This window comes from Oreochromis niloticus, linkage group LG18, assembly GCF_001858045.2.
Source record: "Oreochromis niloticus isolate F11D_XX linkage group LG18, O_niloticus_UMD_NMBU, whole genome shotgun sequence".
Classification (NCBI taxonomy): domain Eukaryota; kingdom Metazoa; phylum Chordata; class Actinopteri; order Cichliformes; family Cichlidae; genus Oreochromis; species Oreochromis niloticus.
In genome coordinates, this window is record NC_031982.2 from 8694114 (window position 1) to 8707190 (window position 13077).

The 13077-nt window shown below is 41.6% G+C and overlaps 1 long non-coding RNA gene across 1 annotated transcript; it reads left to right on the forward strand.

Annotated features, from left to right (window-relative positions):
* The first annotated feature begins 3653 nt into the window (after positions 1 to 3653).
* LOC109195421 (uncharacterized) lies at positions 3654 to 10019 on the forward strand. The gene is made up of 3 exons (XR_002057038.2): positions 3654 to 3689; positions 7413 to 7592; positions 8718 to 10019. It is a non-coding gene; the product is annotated as an uncharacterized LOC109195421 (long non-coding RNA).
* The last annotated feature ends 3058 nt before the right edge of the window (positions 10020 to 13077 follow it).

The window sequence follows — 13077 nt, forward strand, 5'->3', positions numbered from 1 at the left end:
TGAAAGCAAAGACCTGACACAGGACCTGAGAGATGCATCTGACTTTCCAGTTGATCATCTACAGTTTGCCAAAGCCTCTTCAGAAAGTCTCAGTGGCTGCTGTCAAGAAGCCATTTTTACAAAAGGAAAGCGAGGAGAAAATGCTGAGGTATGCTAAATTACACCAACCCTGGACTAAAGTTAACAACGGCAGGTCTTACAGAGTGATAAATGCAAACACCACTTTTTCAAATCATTGTAAATGCATATGGAGGAGGTCAGGAGAGACGTACAACAGTGAGTGTCTACAGCCATCTGTAAAACACGGTGGAGGCTGTGTCATGGTTTGGGCTGCATTTCAGCCAGCGGTGTTGGGCATCTTGTGAAAACTGATTAAAAAAGTGCCATCAGATTTTGATCCACCATAATACATTGTTGAAAATACCTGATGGTGCTTTCTTCTTGAAGGTTACACCAAATTACAGAAGATCCGTGGTGATGCGTCTGATGGAGTGATGAATCCATCTTGTTTTTCTCTTTACAGTATATTTAAATGTAAATTTTTACTTGATTCAAAAACTTCTGCACCTACTTCCTATTTTCCTAGCATATATAAAGAAATTTGGGGTGGCTCAAAAAATGTGCCTACTACTGTATATCATAAAAATTCAATTTTCATAATGCTTTATTTTTGATTTATTAGCTCTATGATTAGCTTTTCCCCACCTTCTTCTTGACTGCAAGTGTGTAAACCCTCATTGTCTTTAGTCTCACTGATTTTAAAACCGCCCCCACGCCGGTAAATCAAATTGATGTGGTGTTTGTTTTGTGCAACTACATTTTTAAAAAAAAATAAATAACAACATTAGCCTATATTGATGATCAGTTATATGGCATCATTGATATTTTGCCTCACTGCTGGAGGCGCCTTATAGCAGATATGAAAGCGTTATTGATCTTCTCATTGATGTCGAAAGAATTCAAGTAAGTATGTGTTTGAAAACATTTATTCTATGGATTTCACAGTAAGCCTAAACACTGTAAAGTAAAGGTGCAGTGTAAAGAGGGGAACTGTTAGTTAATAACTCCTGCAGTGTGTGAATTTTTAGTTAAGCAATCACGCTGCTCTGTGCATCTGTTTCCACTTAGGGACCTACAGAGAGATTAAATGAATGTGGAAAAGTAATGAATCTCACATGTAAAGAGAGGCCCATTTACATCCTGTAATGGCGTTGTGCTCAGTCAAACCATGACATAAAGCACAAATCCTGGAAGAGGACGCAGCATTTACAATGCATGACAGGCATGCTAAGTAGTCCATGAATTTTTTTGTTATAGAAGGCCTCGCAAACATTAAACTGCTTCTGTTTCCTGCTGCACGTCACAATGTCAGACTGAAGCAAAGCACAGGCAGAAGCGCACACTGCGTGGATGAGCATCCGGGCAGGCTTGTGCACACACTGATAGGCCGCACTGTCTGACTGCAGGGTCATCAATAGATTCCTGCTGCATCAATCTTTGTTGTTTAAACAGATGGCAGCGGCACCAAAGAGCTAGTGCTGCGCCTGATTGAATGCTTGATAGGAAAACCCAGAGGAGCCTGTGTCAGAGGCCATACTGGCTAGTAGATTCTAAGCACATTAACATTCCTGAATAAATAACCCCAGGGAATGTTATTGTGGAGACATTAAACAGGATTTTCCTCCCAGAGCTCCGGAGAAAGGCCAGGCATCACTCAGGGATCTCTACTGCCTGGAGTAAGGAGGAGCTGGAGAATCCGGTGCACAGAGGAAAGATTTTCCTTCCCAAGAAAACATTTAAACCTCTGGGAATTGATGCGAGTTCCAACACATGAAAGAATTTTAGATATTTTGTTTTTGATGTCCCTTCTGATACTACTTTTGATAAATGTTCAGCAGTACAGTTTACTGGGTACACTGTGCTAAAACCAACACAGTCCAATGAAGTCCAGCATTAGACCCTTTAACATTTAGACTTGCCCTTGGTTAACTTTTTCTATGTTCTAGCATTTTGTTGTGAAGCACTTTGGCATGTTTCTCTTGAAATGGATGCTGCACTAATGAAATCTCAAAATTGCACTTACTTTTTACTTGCAAATACTGCTGTATCTGCTGACATATGAGCTAATTCATAATAGAAATTGGACATTTACTTCTACATTTCTGCTATTTTCATTCGATTTAGCGATGTATACTTAATGGTGGATGCTGAACTCTTTTAGGAATACTTTATTTATAAGTATTAGGGGTAGGGTTAGCTTCTTAATTCAGATAAAACTGAGGTAATTTTACTCGGCCCTGAAAATCTTAGAAATATGGTATCTAACCAGATTCTTACTCTGGATGGCATTACCTTGGCCTCCAGTAACACTGTGAGGAACCTTGGAGTCATTTTTGACCAGGACATGTCCTTCAACGCACATATTAAACAAATATGTAAGACTGCTTTCTTCCATTTGTGCAACATCTCTAAAATTAGAAATATCCTGTCTCAGAGTGATGCTGAAAAACTAGTTCATGCATTCATTACTTCCAGGCTGGACTACTGTAATTCTTTATTATCAGGATGTCGTAAAAACTCCCTGAAAAGCCTTCAGTTAATCCAAAATGCTGCAGCAAGAGTCCTGACAGGGACTAGAAAGAGAGAGCAGATTTCTCCTGTTTTGGCTTCCCTTCATTGGCTTCCTGTTAAATCCAGAATTGAATTCAAAATCCTGCTCCTCACATACAAGGTCTTAAATAATCAGGCCCCATCTTATCTTAATGACCTTGTAGTACCATATCACCCTATTAGAGCAGTTCGCTCTCGCTCTGCAGGCTTACTTGTTGTTCCTAGAGTATTTAAAAGTAGAATGGGAGGCAGAGCCTTCAGTTTTCAGGCCCCTCTTCTGTGGAACCAGCTTCCAGTTTGGATCCGGGAGACAGACACTATCTGGACTTTTAAGATTAGGCTTAAAACTTTCCTTTTTGCTAAAGCATATAGTTAGGGCTGGACCAGGTGACCCTGAATCCTCCCTTAGTTATGCTGCAATAGACGTAGGCTGCCGGGGATTCCCATGATGCATTGAGTTTTTCCTTTCCAGTCACCTTTCTCACTCACTATGTGTTAATAGACCTCTCTGCATTGAATCATATCTGTTATTAATCTCTGTCTCTCTTCCACAGCATGTCTTTATCCTGTTTTCCTTCTCTCACCCCAACCGGTCGCAGCAGATGGCCCCGCCCCTCCCTGAGCCTGGTTCTGCCGGAGGTTTCTTCCTGTTAAAAGGGAGTTTTTCCTTCCCACTGTCGCCAAAGTGCTTGCTCATAGGGGGTCATATGATTGTTGGGTTTTTCTCTGTATCTATTATTGTATGATCTACTGTGCAATATAGAGCGCCTTGAGGCGACTGTTGTTGTGATTTGGCGCTATATAAATAAAATCAGGGCTCTAGAGTGCGACCAATTTGGTTGCAAATGTGACCAAATTTTTTAATGGTGCGACTAAAAAAAATATTTGGTTGCACTGGTGCGACCAACTGTTCGGGTAACAAAAAAAAAAAAACAAAAAAAAATCTCTGCAACTCTCCGTGTGGTCAACAACAGACACACATTATGCCCCTATCGTGGACTAAACCAATCAGAGATAGTCAGGGGCGGGACCTCTCTGATTGGCCGTGGTCCAGTTGAAAGTGCAGGTGGAAGAGAGAGGTGAGTAGCTTGAATAAAGCGATATCGATTCATTAAATCCTGAATTGACTTTTAAATATAACTGTGTTTTGCCAGAAACGCCAGATTCTCAGATTAAAGCTCACAAAACTATTTCAACAACCACCAAACAGCAAACGAGAGCAGGTACACGGACTCCACACAAAGACGTAAACACAGAGCGGACCCGACACATCAGAATCAGCTTTCTCTTTCTCGGCTTTCTCACCCGACAGCACGTAGACGGACACGCCGTCGGGGCTCACCGATTCTGATGCGTCGGGTACGTCCGCGCTGTGTTTACGTCTTTTTGCGCTGATTCTGAGCTGCAGGTTTTGTCTCTCTCCAACCAAAATTCGCCGAGCCAGCAGCAAAAGAAGCAGCAAACTACGCTTCACATTTAATCAATGTCGTCATGAATTCCCTCTGACTTTTGCTGTTTTGCTTCCACCATGATAAAAATCACACTTCATGCACAGCTCTCTCTCCCTTTCTCTCTTTCTCTCTCTCTGTACTTCAAGAACAGTTTCCCGTCTCAAATCTCTGTTTTCTGCATTACTCATTCGCTTATTACCCACCAGTCTACCGTTGTTTACAGCGCTGTCGGCCGCTGTCTTTTTCTTTTCTTTTTCTTTTTTTCACTTAAATGTCCTCGGACAAGAAAGCCTAATTTCTGCTGTTCAATACTGAAGAAATTTAAACTTCTTAAAATTATGCAAAATTGCAGAATATTTTTAAGGTTATCTGCTATAAAAAGCCAGACCAGGAAAATCTCCTTCATGTTTTTCTGTGTTTTATTCTCAGTTACTTTGACACAAAGGCATCTGCTGTGATGTTCACAATTCTGATGAAGTCTCATGTGTATCAGTACTGATAAATGATCAGAATTATAATATTTCTGACTGTCTGAGGCTAAATTGAATCGAATCAGGACTTTGAGAACCGGAATCGAATGGATTATAGAAATCAGTGATGATACCCAGCCCTAGTGAGCAGCCTAGGCCTGACAGAAGTGGATGTAGCTGTGGGTAATAAGAAACGATGAAAAGAACTATTGATAACTTTTGTGTTAAGTTAAGGACTGATCAGTCTGAAATTCATAGCCAGCTCTGACACGGTGCCATCAATCTTTGAATGCTGAAAAAACAGCAGTGTATCCAGAAAACACATTATATGCTGCAATAAATGCACTGCCCAAGTGTCCCCTCTCCCCACTGCCTTTCAGCAGCAGGCAGCAGCAAACAGGTCGTCAGAGGAGCCAAGATGATGATTAAGTTTAACATTTTCTACAATATTGACAAAGCAATTTAAGCACAAGTTTGTTAGTTAATAATTTAGAAATGAATATTGTCTGTATGGACAGCAGTTCCCCCCCCAAAAAGTGCACATGTAAAACTGCGGTGTTAAGCAGTTTGAGTGCGCCTAACTTTTGTGCCAGTGCGCCTAACTTAAAAAAGTTAGGCGCACCAGTGCGCCCATGGCAAAAAGTTAGTCTAGAGCCCTGAAAATTGAATTGAATTGAATACGTCAGATAAAACGGCTCGTTCCGCAAGTGTTACTGTTTAATCCAAGCCAGGATCCCACAGTACCAAATCCAACTACCCTGCCTCAGCTGGTGAACGGAAACAATAGAACTTACTAGACTATAAAACACAATTCTTCCATTTTACCTTTAGTTACTTGCTATTATTGGTATTGGTTTCATTAAACAGCTCCACAATTATACTTTAATTTACAGGCTGTGTAGACAAAGTGATTCTGTAGGTGTTGTTCTAAAGAATATAATGCAGTAAATCCATCATTATAGACATCAAGTCACCAGACTTATTAATATACTGTCCACAGAAGATTACCAAAGCGCTAACCCATATGTATACTTATTTTATTACTAGCTTAATTAAATAAGCAATAAACAAGATTACATGCATGTATATAGACTAAAGGAGGCTACACTAATAGATGTACAACAACAGAAATATTGATGAACAACTTAATCAATATAGCTACCGCCAGTTGATCAATACATATAGCATCTCATTTCAGAAAAACTATCAATATCCCCACCTCTTGTATTATTATTTCTTTCTAACTGCATTTATTGATTTTTTTGGCCACTCGTGGGAATGCCGACATTGTCATTGATTTGGAGCTGTCTGTAAACGATGTCCTATATTCTCTCCTTTTTGCTCTGTTTTACTCTTCGTCGAGTGCCGAGGGCAACGTCTGGCTTTTGAGCTGCTAAGGTTTGCCTGTAGAGTGCATTAGGTTTCAAGAGCTGCAAACAGAGCCAACGAGAGCAGGGAGGGTGAACCGAGGACAGTGAAGTGTAAAGTTGTGAGTTTTAAAACCAAAATAATCAGATTAAGAAAATCACACCATTTAGCTGATGGACACGATCTCCTGTGGGTTTTCCACTGAAGGTGACCACTTTCACATCACACGTTTGACCCATTGTCACTGATAAGCGCTGGTTACGAGAACAGACTGAGGCTATCGCATGTTTTGGCAGCTACTTTCATTTCCAAGGCTTAAGTCATCACCTTCCATCTCTTTTCCCAGATGTGAGTCAGCTGCATGACTTCACTCACATGTTGCTTTGTCAGAATTTTGTCTACCTCCTCCAGTAAAAAGACGCTGATGCTAGGTTTAGATGATCAGAGCAAACAAAACAAAATTCCAGTGTGCTCAGAGTCACTGATTCCAACCTGCTGGCCTACCACGGGGTGACTTTAGTAATCAGAGCTTTCTTGTGAGTGTTGTCCAGCAGAACAGCAGTAAGGTACTTTATATAACTGTTCAGCCTAATGTGGAATGTGTTGCTGGATTTCTATTTTTTTTTTTTTTTTTGTTGCCTTTATTGGATAGAAACAGTGAAGATAGACAGGAAATCACGGCGAGAGAAATGGGAAGGCATGCAGATCAGACTCAAACCTGGCACATGGTCGCCTGCTCGCCCACTGAGCTAAACCAGCACTCAGTGTTGTTGGATTTCTACTAAGGATCTCTAATCACCATCAAATAACAAGTCGAACAGCTGAGCAGAGGGTCCAAATGGAATACTACACAATAAAACAACCTTCAGTGCAATAGCACTTTTGGTACTCAGAAAGGCTGTTATTGCCAAATCCTTAAAGATCCTCCCCCTCAATCTATCTGTGCATGTTGTGCTGTTAAAGACGCCTGGGAGGAGGCAGAGCCCGCTGATGGAGTCCCTCTGCTCCGCCCGTAGCTCTGTTACAGCACAGCTTGCCGCTCAGTAGATAGGAGCAGTCCACTTTTCTCTCCCCTGCTGAATCACACATTCCTAATGGTGGAGGTCAGCGCAGAGGGAGGACCGTAGCTCCAGACACATTGATGATTGTATGAATTACTGCTGCGCTTAATTAGGTGATTTTTCTCTTTAAAACCAGTGAAGGCTTTCTGTAAGCGATATTTCTCCAGAGGCATGCTTTTCATTGCCTGAAAGGTCACCGGCAAGTGGCATGAGAACGAAAGTGAACAAGGTCAAAAGCCTCTGGCCAGGTGCCAGTGGAAATACAGGTTTCAGTGAGATTGAGTGCAGTACCTGAGGTGTAAAGTCAGTCACACAGGGAAACGTATACTCTGTCTTCCTCTCTGCTTCTTTGAGGCTCCACAGAGAGCGCTTTGTTAACGTACGCGAGCAATATTGAAATTTGATTGACATTTTCAATCTTTGCTATCTCACTGTTAACTTATCATTCGAAGGCTTGTGTAAACACAGACCCTCCTCCGTGCGGTGATGTTTTGCCTCAGCGGTGATAGCAGCTACCATGACCAGCCTCCGCGCGCCTCCGCTCCTCAGATACTGAACATGTGGCAGAAGAAGATAAAGAACCTCACTGGTGAGATGCTGCTGTGCTGTCAGCAAATGCCTGCTAGTGCCAGGTGAGCATATGGTGAGCATCAGAGCATGCTTGCAATGTTTGATGAAGTCAGTGTTTGTGTTCTGTCAGCACTATATTCTTCTTGGCCCTCCTCCCATGGGACTCCTTCAGACACATATGGAGGTAATTTGTTCAAATTCTTCAGCGGAGAAAGAAATAAGAGGGAGTACATGGCCTTGGGATCTGGGACTGGGAAATCAGTTTGAGGAGTTGGGGCTGGGATGGAATATGTTTCTGGGGTACGTAGAGGCAGGTTTTCTGTGACTAATGGCTTTGAGTAACATGTTGCTTGGGTATTGAGATTTTATGGAGGTCAATATATTTGGCTTGATAGAAAGCAGTAAAAGTAAAGTAAAATTCCCACTAAATGAAACTTACAATCGTCTGTAAGTTTTCACCATACCTTCTATTAGTGTTGTAGTTGTTAGGGTAGCTAAAACTGCAAAGTCCACCTCATAATCATGTTATCAAATTTGAAACGGATCATCCCTCGAAGAATCTGAATGCTGTGAAATGTTAGCATCATATATCAAATACTGGTCCCACAACACACTTTCAGAACCTTTTTCTGAAATCTGCTTTTCCTTACCATCAACATGAATCAGGATCTGAAATTTAGGACAGATACATCTAAAAAAAAAAAAAAATCTTGGAGAACTGGCGAGTTAAAATTTGGAAAGAAAATCTAGGACTCCTGCAAAGTCCCATATTTGTGCACACATTAATGCACACATTAACTTGGAGGAAATCTTGTCATTTTTCTCTCTTCCATTAATACATGACCACAACAACAACAACGCTTTAGAGAGGAAACAGTTACCAAAAGACATCACAGAAGTGCCAAATTTCAACAGAATGATTATCTGAGTAATGTCATTACATGCACCATGTATTATGTAATCACTCTTTTACATTATGCAATGTGTGGGAAAAGAAACCAGTATAAAATCAATACTATAAATAAATGAAAAGCTTTTACTGTCAGGAAATCCAGTTTTTTTACGAGAGAACTTGACTGTTTAAACAGACAAAAGGTCATTATAATAGTTAGGAATGCTCTGAGAACCGAGCTAAAGTTCCCCAGAGGTTGTTGTGATGTCAGAATCCATCCGTCCATTTTCTACAGCTTATCCAGGGCAAGGGTCACGGGGGCAGCAGCCTAAGAAAAGAAGCCCAGAACTTTCTCTCCCCAGCCACCTCCTCCCGCTTACACCAAGGTGCTCCCAGGACAGCCGAGAGATATAATCTTCCCTGCTTATCCTGGGTCTACCCTAGGGCCTCCTCCCGTTAAGACATGCATGGAACACCTCACCCACGAGGTGTCCAGGAGGCATTCTTGTAAAATGCCCGAATCATGTCAACGGATTCCTTTTCAAACCATTCAAAGACGGAAGCCCAGTCGGTCTGATCCCTGGAGACAAATGTCTCAGATCAATAGATCGGTCATCATCAGCACCCCATCACAAGCAATAAAAGACACTATCAAAAAAACATAATCATTGCTAGCCATCCACACATGATGTGACTTCCACAGACAAAGAGAGATGTCTCCAAAACTTCAGGAACAAGCAGTAGTGTCTGTACAATCCTAACATTACTAACTCAAAGCAGTCTATATATTTCAGAGTGTTTTAGGCTGAGGTTCCTGATACGGGAAATGTTATGGCAGAAATTTGGCCTTCCTCCTGATGTTTACATTCTGCAGGTAAAAGGAGAACAAAGAGAGAAACGGGGAGAGAGGAAAGAGACACATATTCAGAAAACTGCTTATAGCAGCAGAACTTAACCCCAAGATTCTGCCAAGAATAAGAGCTTCTGGGCATGGACGCAATATATTATGGCTAACATTAGCGCTTAGAGGTTCTCCGAAGGGGCGTTAGCTTGTATTGTATTAGCATGAGTGATGGAGCGGATAAAATAAGCCTACTTAATAACATGTTAAAAACACCTGGTCTTTAAATGTTCTCACAAGCTGCTGGTATAGGGACATCACATAATGCGATGTGTTTCTGTGTAATGTGAGTATTTCAGCCTGGTATTGATTGTCTTTGAAACTAATTGTGAGCCATGAGCCAAGAAGAGAAAAACTCTCAGAAAGTCAGAAAACTTGGCACAGCTCAAAAGCCGAGATCCCCGGAGGAGCCAGCCGTCATCATTCTGTTCTGTGAATAAGAAAAACATGCCCAGCGGAGCCGTAATGAGGTCACTTATCAGCGAGGGCACTCGGAGGGTGTGCCACGCTTCCTCTCAGCATCCCTCCATCTGTCAGAGGGAGAGGACCAGTGACCTCACCAAGTCCTGCCAGTAATATCATGTGGCGTCAAACTCCACGACAGGCTTCAAAGTTGACTGAAGGACCAGCAAGTCCAAACTTTGTCGAAGAATAGACCAGGTCTCGTTTTTCTTCTAACTGCATTAATTAAAAAACTACAACTACACAAATGCTGTTTTTCTTTTCTGTCCAAACTACCAAAAAACATCTGAAAGGAAGCTCTCGGAACATTGTGCACGCATGACGAGAAACACCATCGCTAATAAGAGTTGCATGGCAAAAAATCTTAGATGGCTTTTAAAGTCTCTGTGTGTGCAGGGAGCAAACAACAAAGAAGCAAGACTTCAGACCAACCACAACAGTGCTCAGAGTTCATGGGAAGAATTTGTAAGTCACACAGAGTAATTACTTCACAAATAACAGGGGTTAAACCACAGTGGGAAAACACAGCAGCAACTTCTCTTTTTTTTTATCCCCTCCAAACCACATGAAAAGGATTTCAGTGCTGAGAGCTGCTGATTAAGAAAGCCTCTGAATCACATTCAGGAAAGAAAAAAAGTGGAAAACACAGAAACAAACAAACAGAACAGGACTTTGTTTGTTGGTCTGGTGACTCGTAAAAATGTACTCTGCACACAGCCTCTGTCGCCTTCAGTAACAGCTGTTGATACGAGCACAGCTTGATGCCCCACTGATGATTTAATGAAGTGGTTCAGGACCGGGTCACAAACAGAAACACAGCGTCAAGCTTGTGCCAGTGGATGTGCGCATTTGTTGAAGAGAGAATGCGACTCTGCGTCTTGGGTTTGAAGATGCTGCCATATTTGGCATGCTGTAAACTTCCAACAGTTGATCAAACTAAAAGTGAAATGTCTTCAGGATTTAAACGAGTTGATTACATCACACATGTTACGCATAAAGTTCTTATTTTAACAACTCAAATACATTCAGCTGGTATTCTTTCACAGCGTCTTCTGTTTTTTAATTACACAGAGGCAGTGAGACACTAAAATTTGAATACTTTAGCCGGGCGTGTCTAATGTAACCACAGCATCCCAAATGAAATGGTGTAATTGCTGAAGTCTGACACACTTTTTCTTACTCCTTTATTTTGAAAGGTACAATAATTAATGAAAAAGGTGCAGGCTGTATGCGCTCGCCGGACACTTTATCAGCTGAACCCATTCGACTGCTTTCAGATACAAATATGCAATCAAGTGATCACATGGCAGCAACTCAATCTGTTTAGGCCAAGACGACCTGCTGAAGTTCAAACTGAGCAGCAGAATGGGGAAGAAAGGTGATTTAACTGACTTTGAATGTGGAGTGGTTGTCGGCCGGACAAGGCGGGTATCTGAGTATCTCAGGAACTGCTGATCTACTGGGATTTTTTCCTGCATAGTCATATCTAGGGTTTACAGAGAATGGCCCATAAAAAAGAAAATATTCTCCGGACAAGAATGCCTCGTTGAGGTCAGAGGTCACAGGAGAATGGCCAGACTGCTTCCAGCTGATAGGAAGGCAACAGTAAGTCAAATAACCACTTGTTACAACCAGGGCATGCAAAAGCGCATCTATGATCATGTGACACGTCAAACCTCGAAACAGTGGGGGTACAGCAGCAGAAGACCACACCAGGCACCACTCCTGTCAGCTAAGGAAGGGAAACTGGGGTTACAGTTCACACACCACAAATGCACAGTAGAAGACTGGAGAAACATTGCCTGGTCTGATGAGGATCAATTTCTGCTGCACATTTGGATGCTGCAGAGAGGTGCCTGTGCACCTTTGGAATGGGAGATTTTCATCATGGATGTGCAGTCAACAAATCTGCAATATTTAAGAAAGGAGAACTGTTCCCTTTCTTGACGGGGGGTCTTTTTGTTGCCTCTCCAGTGCACTTGTTGTCACTTTCATTTGCAGCAAAGCCGATGAAATGGTATCATAATGGCTTATGGCTTCCTGCATTGTTTTACACTGTGATGATCACCACCATAAATAACTGGGTTCATTCTCTATAGATAATAAATGTAATTCAAAGTTGGAGTGCTGAACATTTACGTGAAAACAGACGTCTGTTACATTCAAGCCATCAGCATCTAAATATGCCCGATTTTTAAATGCAGAGTTTCTGGTCACAATAACACAGCTGTAGTAATACTTTTTACATGAACCAGCAACGGCCCGTTTGCCAGATCTGCAGAAGCGAGTATTAGTGGGAGAGAGAGGGCAGTGTAGGGTAACTTGAGGATTTAAGGAGGAACCTAGGAAGTGTACAAAAAAGGTCTGTACTGCAGCTATGTGAATCCATTCAGGAATTGTTGAGATGTTTTGTTTTGGACTGTGTTCCAGATAGAATACATAAAAATAACCCATAATGTAGCCTAGCTCAGAGCGGACACACACACACACACACACACACACACACAGTAGGGTGTAGTCTCGTGGCAAATTAAGACACTGGAAACAGTAATTTAGTAGTAGTCATAACACAAGGCAGCTGGTACACAATAGCATTACTCCTGACATAGTCATAAACAAAACACATTTTGCAGCTTATTAAACTAATCAGTTCTGGTCTCCCTCTGGGCGCCGTGCCTCAGCAGCTCAGGAGAACATGCTGGCACATAAAGAAATGTACAGTTAAACAGCACAACCTGTGGATAACATATACATTTACGGGCAACATAGAAGTATATAAGGGCAGGCAAACTATATAGCCTCCAAGCGTTTTCACATGTGAATGTATTTTACCACTCTGCCATAGTTTCTGTGTGGACTCTATATTATTCCACAGAGCCATTGGGGAGAGGGGTTAAAGCCTGGAATGTACACCATTTCCCCCACAGGAAGCTGCGCATGGAAGTCTAGTATCGCCCCACACCCAAAAATCGCTCCATCACACGCACTGGCTTGCCAGCGACTACCGAGATAAAGAAAAACGAAGAATTTCTTTTTTGTCTTCAAGTAGAATGAAACAAACAAACACTCTCGCTCTTGGTTTTAGGCGTTTTATTAAAGACATTTTTATTTTTGCTATAGTCACAAAGTTTCATTGTACAAAATTTCACAAAATTACAAAAATACTCAAACTCTTTAAAAAAAAAAAAAAAGTACTGAAGCTGTCTGCTTAGAGAGCTTTGTTTTTTATAAAACTTAATATTCATGCTCTGCCTCTTCAAGAAGCTCGTATTCCATTTACACAGGTGTCAGA